Below are 10,620 nucleotides of genomic sequence, written 5' to 3' on the forward strand. Positions count from 1 at the left end.
CAGGTAAGCTTCTCCTTCTTTTATTTATTCTTGTTTTCTAATTTCTGTCATTTGTTTTGATTTAAATAAAATATTAAATCATTTTATTACCTTATGCCAATTTTTGCAGGAGCTAGATATATTATTCCAGAGCTCCCCAACAGGTGGCATAATTTTTGGACATATATTAATATATATAACTAATATATTTCCAATGCAAATAGTTATGCATTAATTCCAAATGCCCAAAATAAATACCTATGAGCTCTTAAAAATATTGGTTTGATTTTTATCTCTGTCCAATATTTTCAGAGAGCAACATGAGCATTTTCTTGGACCCTTTTTGGAGAAATTTTTATTTGGGTCATTTTCAAAATGATTCTGAGGGTTTCACAAATCCCCATTTCAAGTTTCTGATGAAAGAGTAAACATGATGCAACACTCTAATGCATGACTAGCTAGGGTGTGACAGAGTTGACGCGACACATCAAAGCACCGCACTCGATACATTTCAATAATTTGCGTGTGTGACTCCCAGATGCAGAGGCCGGGGCACATCATCCTCCTTTTCGATAAAAAAACAGACGCGTGTGTGAGAGAACGAGTGTGTGCGTGCACCTCTTCTCTTCTTGTATAGCGTACTACTAAACTCAGAGTACAAGTTTTTGTGGGTGGCACGATGGTGCGTGCGAGAAGTCCCGAGAGATAGGTTTAATGCATTAATTGCAATGCATGCATGCATGCATAAAGTACATGCATTGGTCAATTTTCTCTTAATACTTGCATGCAATGATTTAAAGCACCTTGGAATCTGAACATGTGTTGGGGACAACCAAATTGAGCCTTATAAAATGGAAAAACTAAAATTTTGAGATAAGCCCTATAAAACCGGAAAGGAGGGAGTAGAAAAAGAAGTACTCCATCCGGGAATAGTGCCGCACTTCGAAACTAGAACCATCAATAAATTTTGAGCTTGCGTCTCGTCACATTCTAAATTACTCCATGCTATATTGAATTGCAAACCTGTTCACACCGATCACAACCTAAACGGTTTCCCACTTAGGAGCGTATTAGTACTCGGTTATAAATACTAGTATGCCAAGATGACTGCACATTCCTCCTCAACTCCTCATCCAAAAAAACAAACAAGTCATTCGGCATCCTTCCCTTGCGTCTACCATGGCCAGCGTGAGTTCTAGGTCAAGAGAGTGCCACCAGGGAGAGGCGAGCATGGAAGCGGAAGCACGAGAGATGTCCCGCCTCGCTGCGAGAGCAGCCGACATGTCCCGCCGCGTGGAAGTAGCAGCACAGAGGTCCCGCCACAACGCTGAAGCGGCACGGAGGTCCCGCCGCGCCGTTGATGCAGCAGACTGGTCCGGCCGCACCGCGGAAGCAGCAAAGATGTCCCGCCGCGCCACGAATGCAGCAGAGATGTCCCGCCGCGCCGTGGCGGCCTGGGAAAATTTCTCGTGGGCAGGCGATGACTACTACAGGCACATGCATGCGATCAGATCTCCGGCTTGGCGAGGTTGCAGGAGGACATGATAGCCTCGTTTGAACAGGCTACCGGCATCATCCGGCAACTAAGGGAGGGCAATGAGAGGCTCCGGGCCGAGCGTGACCTGCTGAGGGAGAAGATCGTCCGAAGTGCAGACTTGCAGGAGGAGACCAGTGCCTTGTTAAAGAAACTTATGGACGAGAATGACATGCTCCACAACGAGCGCCAAAGGCTGGTGGAGGAATCCGTGGATGTTCTCAAGCAGCGTCTTGAGGACATGAAAGAGCTCATCGCCGCTCGCCGCGGAGACTAGTTTCCTGGTTTCTTTTGATGTAATAATCGGTTTAGGATGTGGATTGTGTCGTCGGTTGTGAAATGTTGGGTTCTAGCGCGGATGTTTGGCCTTTGTTGGCCTCTTGGGATGTTGCGATTTCAATCTGGTAGCTTCTAGTCCTTCGTGTTAGGCTGGAGTTGTGCTAAACTTCTTGTGAATTGTGGTGGTTTTCAGTAATGAAAATCAGAAGGGGCAAGCCCTTCTTTGATAAAAAAAAGTAATCATCCTTATATATTCATCCGTCTTGCTATAAGTCGTAGTAGATGCTATATAGGTCCGTCGGATCTTACATCAAGATTCGTGCTTTCAGATTTTCTTTTTTCTCTCTTAAATCTCAGTCGAGTGAGACATAGCCATGCCATTAAATAGAGGCTCGGGCGCCATTAATGGAGACCTTGGGAGAGAGGTGGACGGCAGATGGAGGTCAAAGGGCTCTCCTCCCGATAAGCACACGCAGGGGTCTGATCGCACGCCTCTCGTACTCAAATAGCTACCCTGCATTGCGCCTCCTAGCTAATAAAAAATGGGGACGCGTGGCGGCACGTAAATGGTACTAGTAAGTAGAACGCCCACGGTTTCAATAATACTTGTGTTTCCGATTGTAACATGACAACACTTGTTCCAAAATGACTTTGTTGATTGTTAATGTGTGCGCCTTCGCAAATCGGACTGCAAATTTACCACAACATGTTGGTGCCATGTCATGGCACCAAGCCAAGTTTCATTATTTTGATGCGTGTTTTGGATTTACAGGAATTAAAAAACTAAGTTTCTCAATGTTTCCAACCCAGCCACGATACCCAGAATTTTGAATTTCATTCCCATTTCTTGCATGGAACCTAGAAATTTACCCGAGGACACACATGTGATTTTTCAACCAACTTTGGTGCACTGGAACATGTGCTTGTATTTCAAATTTGAATTATGCACACAAAGGTGACACGTTCCCTCCCAGAACCACGAGCCTTCTTGAGAGAAGCTCTGATTTGCAAGAAGCTTATACCAAAATTTGTTCCTATTCGGCCAATTTTTTTTACCACGGCATGGTACTACCATGACATGACACCATGCCAAGTTTCATGATTTTAAAACCAAGTTTGAATTTTATTCTCATTTTTTGCATGGGACCTACTCCCTCCTTCCATCTATATAGGGCCTAATGTGTTTTTCAAGACAGCCTTTGACTATTGACAAGATTAATAGCACATGAGATGTATACTATGAAAATTATATTACTGGAAGCTCCTTTGACATACAAAATTGAAGGTATGCTTTGTGTAAGTTGCATGTCATATATTATTGCTCTAACGTTTGGTCAAAGTTAGCCTCGAAAAACGCATTAGGACCTATATAGATGGAAGGAGGGAGTAGAAATTCACCCGAGGACACAAATGTGATTTTTCAACCAACTTTGGTGCACGAGAGCATGTGCTTGTAGTTCAAATTTGAATTATGCACATTAAATGACCAAAAACTCAATTAATGTGTAAATAAGGCCAAACGAAGCCGAAATAATTCCAAAATTTAACAGGGCACTCATGTAGTTCTCTGTTGCCTTCGTAAATAAGCTCAAGGGGGACAATGTATATCGTTTCGCACTCAAAGGTCACTCAAAGGTGGCACGTTCCCTCTCAAAATCACGAGCCTTCTTGACAGAAGCTTTGGTTTGCAAAAGCTTATACCAAAATCTGTTCCTATTCGGCCAATTTTTTTACCACAACATGGTAGTACCATGACATGTAATCCATGCCAAGTTTCATGATTTTCAGACGTGTTTTGGATTTACAAGAATTTTAAAACCAAGTTTCTCAATGTTCTCGGCCGAGCCACGATGCCTAGATGTTTTAATTTTATTCTCATTTCTCGCATGGGACCTAGAAATTCACCCGAGGACACAAATGTGATTTTTCAACCAACTTTGGTGCACGAGAGCATGTGCTTGTAGTTCAAATTTGACTTATGCACATTAAATGACCAGAAACTCAATTAATGTATAAAAATGACAAATGAACCCGGAATAATTCCAAAATTTAACAGGGCACTAATGTAGTTCTATGTTGCCTTTGTTAAGAAACTCAAGGGGGGCAGCGTATATCGTTTCACACTCAAAGGTGGCACGTTCCCTCTTAGAACCACGAGCTTCCAAATCGGCCCAATTTTTTACCACAACATGTTAGTGCCATGACATGACACCATGCCAAGTTTCATGATTTCCAGGCGAGTTGGATTTACATGAATTTAAAATCAAAGTTTCTCGATGTTCTCGGCCGAGTCATGACGCCCAGATGTTTGAATTTCATTCTCATTTCTTCCATGGGACCTAGAAATTCAACCAGGGACACACATGTGATTTTTCAACCCACTTTGGTGCACCGGAGCAAGTGCATGCTATTCATATTTAGATTATGCACATTAAAAGTCCAGAAACTCAATTAATGTATAAAAAGGCCAAATGAACCCGAAATAATTCCAAAATTTAACAGGGCACTCATATAGTTCTATGTTGCCTCTGTAAATAAAATCAGGGGGAGGCAGCGTATATCGTTTCGCACACAAAGGTGGCACATTCCCTCTCGGAACCACGAGGCTTGTTGAGATAATCTCCGGTTTTGCAAGAGGCTTATACCAAAACTTGTCCCAATTCAGCCAAAAATTATATGTATGAAAACAGGGTTTAGATTATCCCAAACATCTCGCTACCTAGACCAATAATGTACTATGATTTGAATTCAACATAAAATGGATACAAATATTTGAATTGGAGAGCATATGGTACATGTAGTTCATAGTGAAATATGATTACTGCTATATGTATGTTTTTTGTTATTAAGATAATATTTAAATTATTGTATAACTTGATAACAATCGTATTCAAGTAATGAAAATTGATTCAAATTTAGTCCATATGGTAGACGACAATATATATGTTCACATGGTGGAGTAAAATGTTCATATATGATGGAAGATCAAAATGTACGACCACATCAATTATAAACCGCAAGGTCACCTAACGATATATTCGAATTCAACATAACGTGGATTCAAAAATTGAAATTCGAGATCACGGCATCTGTAATCATATAAAAAGGGACATTACTCTTTCTTTGGTGGGAATTGATTTGTTTTTTGTTGTTGTTGAGGGAAGTGCGAATCGATTTGGTACTGTGCAGGTGTCGGTGTACTAGAATAGGGGTACCCTAGTACCCCGAACTTGTGCACGGGCAGTTGCAGCACCCCGCGGCAAGGCTTGCCGGGCGAACACCAAGATCCTCCGTGGTTCCCTTGGAGCCATTCAAGAACAAAGTATTTAAGCTCAAGAGACAAGGCCCCGGCAAGAGGAGCTTGCCGGGAAGGCCAAACAAGGCACTCCAAGGAACTTGCCGCGACGCGCCACGCGCTCCGGCAAGGAAACAAGGCCCCGGCAAGAGGAGCTTGCCGGGAATACCAACCAAGGTACCTCGAGGCCCGGTGAGTGACAAGCTTCCGGACCTGGCAAGATAACAGCAGCGGCAAGGCGCTTGCCGCGGCAGGCGGCCACTCTGTGCCCACGCTCCAGCGCATCCACCAACGTGTCGCTCTGGGGGCCTCTCCAGGCGCGCGTGGCAGGAGGCTGTGCAGCCAGCGGTGCGCAGTGGCATGCGAAGCTGACAAGATCGCCATCGTGGCGAATGGTGGCGCCCCTAACGGTCCTTTTCTGCACTGTTTGGGCGACTCAGACGGGCATTTAATGCCCTTGTCCCCTGCCGTCAGGGTTAGGTAGGGTGCACTGTACAAGTAACTGTACCAACCACCTCGCTTTTTACATTTGTACCCTTCTCTGCGTTGCCACCTGTCGGTGACCCCTTTAGCGTATAAAAGGAGGCCCATGCGCAATGTAGAGGGGGTTCGCAGGGTTCGACTGGTTCGGAACCCAGAAAAACACTATGCTCTCTCTCTCTGGAGCAAGAACACAAGATAATCAAACAAGCAGTAGTAGGAGTGTTATCTCTCCGGAGAGCTCCGAAGCTGGGTAAACTGCTCGTGTGCTTCGCCTCGATCTGCTCTTCGTGTGATCTCCGCCCCCCGCCGAACCGAAAGGGGCTCGGTCCGTCGGCCCCATAGGTGTTCGTGGATCAGTTTCCCCGACATCTTTGGCGCGCCAGGGAGGGGGCGTCGAGATTGTGTGAACCTGATCCGGCGTTCACACGAGCTAGATCTTCATTCCCTTCATCAACATGCCACCGAAGAAGAAGACTTCAGCGGCAGCCGCTCCGTCCACGTCACTTCCGCCACCGTTGGAGCAAACGGATGGTGGAATGGACGCCGGCGGAAGAATGGACGTCGACGAGGAAGCTTATGATGCTGCCAGGTCCAAGGACAAGGCTGCACAAACCTCGGCGGCTGTACATGTTCCGCGCCACTCTCAGGAGGCGCAAGACCAACAGCGTCATGACACTCGCAGTGCCATACGCATGATAGGCCAAGACCAAGCTGGTGGATCTCGGGGCGCTCAAGACCAGCATGCGCGCCAGCGTGCTGGCACGAGCGGGGCACGGTCGCCTAGACGGGATACTGCTCCTTCTAACATAGTTAGAAGTCCGAGCACGTCCCGCTCCTCGCGCCGTCCGCCACTGCCACCCACCACTCCAGTAGAAGCTTTGGCACGAGCTCAATTACTCCTAGATTACCCTCCAACATCGGACAAGATAGACGAATGGAGGGCCACCATTCAGAGTCTCATCGGCTACGCCAACGGCGACACTCCACGGCAGCCGAGCGCGTCGCCGCCGTGGCAGGGTTGCCGGGCGCGAGCCGGTGGCGACGAAACGGGTGGAGGTGCAACTACCATGCAATCACCACCCCGAAGGCCAAGATCGCCGACTCACCGGATCCACCTCGACAGCGACTCCACCGCATTGTCGGATCCACGAGCTCGTCGCGATCAGCGCCAAGTTCTTCATGATCGACAACAAGAAGACGCTCGAACTCGCATCGAGCGCCAAAGAGAAGCGCGACGTCAATCCGACAAGCGCGCTGGGCCCTCTGTTTACATGCATGCGCCAGGGGAACCAGGCGATCTGCCGTACGCGGTAGGTTACCCTGCGTTCACTCATGAGCTGCGGCAAGTCCAGTGGCCCAGCACGAAGAACTTCAAGCCAGACGTACCGGAGAAGTACGACGGCAAGACGCATCCGTCGGAGTTCCTCAGCATCTACACCATTGTGGTGCAGGCTACCGGGGGACGGGATGACAAGATCCTTGCCAACTATTTCCCGCTGGTGCTCAAGCCCAACGTCAGATCCTGGCTCATGCACTTGCCGGACAACTCCATATCCTCTTGGGCTGATCTGTGCCATCGGTTTGTCGGCGCCTTCACAGGCGGACACAAGCCTCATGGCCAGGAGAGTGATCTTCATCTGCTCGCCCAGAAGGAAGGAGAGCCCCTGCGCAAGTACATTCAGAGATTCAACAGTGTGCAGCATAACATCCCAGACGTCCACCCTGCCGCGGTGATCAGCGCGTTCCATCAGAACGTGCGAAACCGCAGGATGCGGGAGGAAATGGCGATGTGCAAGATCAGGGACGTCAGTGAGTTATATGCACTGGCCGACAAGTGTGCACGTGCTGAGGAAGGGAGGAGACTCCCCGGAGAGAATGTAGGAGCGGGAGGATCTGACAGTGAAGATGCTGCCCCGGCAAGGAAAAACCGGCGGCGGAACAACAGGAAGAGGAAAGGCAAAGAGGTGCTAGTCGTTGAGCAGTCCGGCAACGGTGGTGGCGCCAAGAAAGCCAAAGCTGATGACTCCGGCAAGGAGGTTGCCGCGGAGGTGGCGGTCGCCGACAAGCAGGACGGCACCAACAAGCAGTATTGCAAGATCCACCGCACCAAGGGCCATGATCTCCAGAGCTGCAAAAAAGTCGAGCAGCTTGTTGAGCAACAGAAAGCTGAATACGAGCGGCGCGACAAGCAGAAGGCCTAGGAAGGTGCTAGGGGATCCGGCAAGAAACATCCCGGCCGAGGAGGACGCCGCGGCAAGGCCAAGCAGCGGCAAGGAGATAGACCTCCTCGCGGCCGCGACAAGGATGAAGATGACGACGACGATGAAGACATGGATGATGAGGAGACTGATGAGCAGGAGTTCCAGAAAGCCACAGAGGTCCTGTGCGTTGACGGTGGTGCTTCTCTACATACCTCGCACCGTCAGCTCAAGCAGTGGGTGCGGGAAGTTAATGCAGCAGAACCACCTGTCGAGTCACGCAAGCCTCTGAAATGGTCCAGCACGCCTATCATCTTTGATATTGAGGACCACCCTGATCGCGTAACTGCGGTCGGGTGCTTCCCGATGTTGGTTTCACCAACAATCCGCAACCTCAAGGTCACTAAGATGCTAGTTGACGGCGGGGCCGGCTTGAACCTGATCTCCTCCGCGGTGCTCCAGAAACTCCAAATCCCTGACAGCGAGCTCGAAGAGACCGGTACATTTCAAGGAATCAACCCGGGAAGGAGCAAGCCGAAGGGAAACATCACGTTGCCGGTAACATTTGGCAGCGAGCTGAATTTCAGGACTGAGAGGGTCACGTTTGATGTTGCTGACTTTCCATTACCTTACAATGGAATCCTTGGCCGTCCGGCACTCGCCAAGTTCATGGCAGCCTCTCACTATGCGTACAACGTACTGAAAATGCCAGGCCCGACGAGTGTCATCTCTGTCCCTGGCGACAAGAAGGATGCTCTTATCTGTGCCGACAAGATCTACCGGGAAGCAGCAGCCGCAACAGAACGCAAGACACTTGCCGCTGAAGCTCCCGGGGGGAAGAAGAAGACCATGTCCGGCAAGAGCTCTGATGCCCACTCCGGCAAGCGCACCTCTTCGGAGTGCTGCGCTACCGTCGAGGACGCACCATCGAGCTCCACCGGCAAGTGTAAGAAGGCAATGGCAGCTCCACCTGAGACCAAGAAGGTGTCCGCCAAGGAGGACGGCACGGGTGGTACCTTCACCATCAGCGCCACTCTTGACCCCAAATAGGAAAGCGCGCTCATTGCTTTCCTGCGGGCGAATGTCGACGTGTTTGCGTGGCAACCGTCTGATATCCCGGTGTTCCCAGGAAAGTAATTGAGCACCACCTTGCCGTTTGTCCTCATGCGCGGCCCGTCAAGCAGAAAGTCAGGAAACAGGCAATGGAGCGCCAAGAATTCATCGCAGAAGAAATCAAGAAGTTGGAAGCAGCAGGCCTTGTCAGAGGAGTGCTCCATCCCACGTGGTTGGCCAATCCTGTTGTCGTGCACAAGGCTAACGGGAAATGGAGGCTTTGTATTGATTTCACTGATGTTAATAAAGCTTGTCCCAAAGACCCATTTCCCTTGCCGCGCATTGACCAGATTGTTGACTCCGCAGCCGGATGTGATTTGCTTTCATTTCTTGATGCATACTCAGGATACCATCAGATCTTCATGGCAGAAGAGGATGAAGAGAAAACCGCATTTATCACCCCGTGTGGCATGTACTGCTTCGTACGGATGCCTTTCGGTTTGAAGAATGCTGGTTCAACATTTGCAAGGGTAGTCCACCACGCTTTTGAGCCGCAGATGCACAGAAATGTGGAAGCCTACATGGATGACATAGTGGTCAAAAGCAAGAATAGGGCGACCCTGATTCAAGATTTAGACGAGACATTTGCAAATCTATGCAAGATCAACCTCAAGCTTAACCCCGAGAAGTGCGTGTTTGGAGTCCCTTCCGGCAAGCTTCTCGTGTTCTTCGTGTCTCAGCAGGGAATTGAAGCCAATCCCGACAAGATCAAGGCCATTGAGCGGATTGAAGCACCAAACCGCGTCAAGGATGTACGAAGGCTTGCCGGTTGCGTGGCTGCTCTCAGCAGGTTTATCTCTAGATCTGCTGAGTGCGCCCTGCCATTTTTCAAAATTTTGAAAAAGGCAGGTCCAATAAAATGGACTCCGGAGGCGGAGGTTGCGCTGCAGAACTTGAAGAGATACCTGTCCTCCACTCCAACACTTGTCGCACCTAAGCCGCAAGAGAAGTTGCTGCTGTATATAGCGGCAACCAATCAAGTGGTTAGTGCTGCGTTAGTGGCGGAGAGGGAGGCAGGTGATGAGCCAGCAACCACGGCAGATGCATCCAGCGACAAGCAGGGGGCTTCGCCGACAAGCTCTGGTCCCGACAAAGATGGATCTACGCAAGAGCATGATAAGATGCAGAAGAGAATGGTACAACGTCCAGTTTACTTTGTCAGTTCCCTTCTACAGGGGGCTAGATCAAGGTACTCTGGTGTGCAGAAGTTGCTTTTCGGCCTCCTCATGGCCTCGAGAAAGCTGCGCCATTACTTCCAAGCACATGAGATCACAGTCGTCACTCGCCTTCCGCTGAAGAGGATACTGCAAAATCCAGAAGCGACAGGTAGGATTGTCGAGTGGGCGCTGGAACTGTCAAGCTTTGGCCTCAAGTTTGAGAGCACTTCAACTATCCAAAGCAGAGCATTGGCAGAGTTCATAGCAGAATGGACGCCAACACCGGATGAAGAAATTCCAGAGACGAGCATCCCCGTCAAAGAGGCAAGCAAAGAGTGGCTGATGTACTTTGATGGTGCCTTCTCGCTGCAAGGCGCCGGTGCGGGCGTGCTGCTTGTCGCGCCCATCGGAGAGCACCTCAAGTACGTAGTCCAGATGCACTTTCCCAAGGAGCAAGCAACCAACAATACTGCAGAGTATGAAGGATTGCTTGCCGGTCTCAGAATCGCAGCAGACCTTGGGATCAAGAAGCTCATTGTCAGGGGTGACTCACAGCTTGTCGTCCGCCAAGTGAACAAGAAC

The sequence above is a fragment of the Triticum aestivum genome, chromosome 5A (genome assembly GCF_018294505.1).
Source record: "Triticum aestivum cultivar Chinese Spring chromosome 5A, IWGSC CS RefSeq v2.1, whole genome shotgun sequence".
Lineage (NCBI taxonomy): Eukaryota > Viridiplantae > Streptophyta > Magnoliopsida > Poales > Poaceae > Triticum > Triticum aestivum.